The sequence below is a fragment of the Sinocyclocheilus grahami genome, unplaced genomic scaffold (genome assembly GCF_001515645.1).
Source record: "Sinocyclocheilus grahami isolate Dianchi unplaced genomic scaffold, SAMN03320097.WGS_v1.1 scaffold2299.1, whole genome shotgun sequence".
NCBI lineage: Eukaryota > Metazoa > Chordata > Actinopteri > Cypriniformes > Cyprinidae > Sinocyclocheilus > Sinocyclocheilus grahami.
In genome coordinates this window covers 11451-11716 of record NW_015507478.1, presented here as the reverse complement: position 1 = coordinate 11716, position 266 = coordinate 11451, and positions in this window count along the sequence as shown.

Genomic DNA, 266 nt, shown 5'->3' with positions numbered 1-266 from the left:
AAAAGTAGTTTCCATGGAGTACAATATCTTTGATCACATTTATGTGTGCTTGAATAGATTTTGAAGTTAAGTGGTTTGTAAGATATACCAGTTCCTTTGTGAGTTTTGTCTCTTTTTATATTGCCTGGTGCTTTATTTATTTATTTATAAGAAGCTATTTTTATAAGAAAAATTGGGGGGGGAAGAAGAAGAGGAAAAAGTTGTTTCCATGGAGTACAATCTCTTTGATCACATTTATGTGTGCTTGAATAGATTTTGAAGTTAAG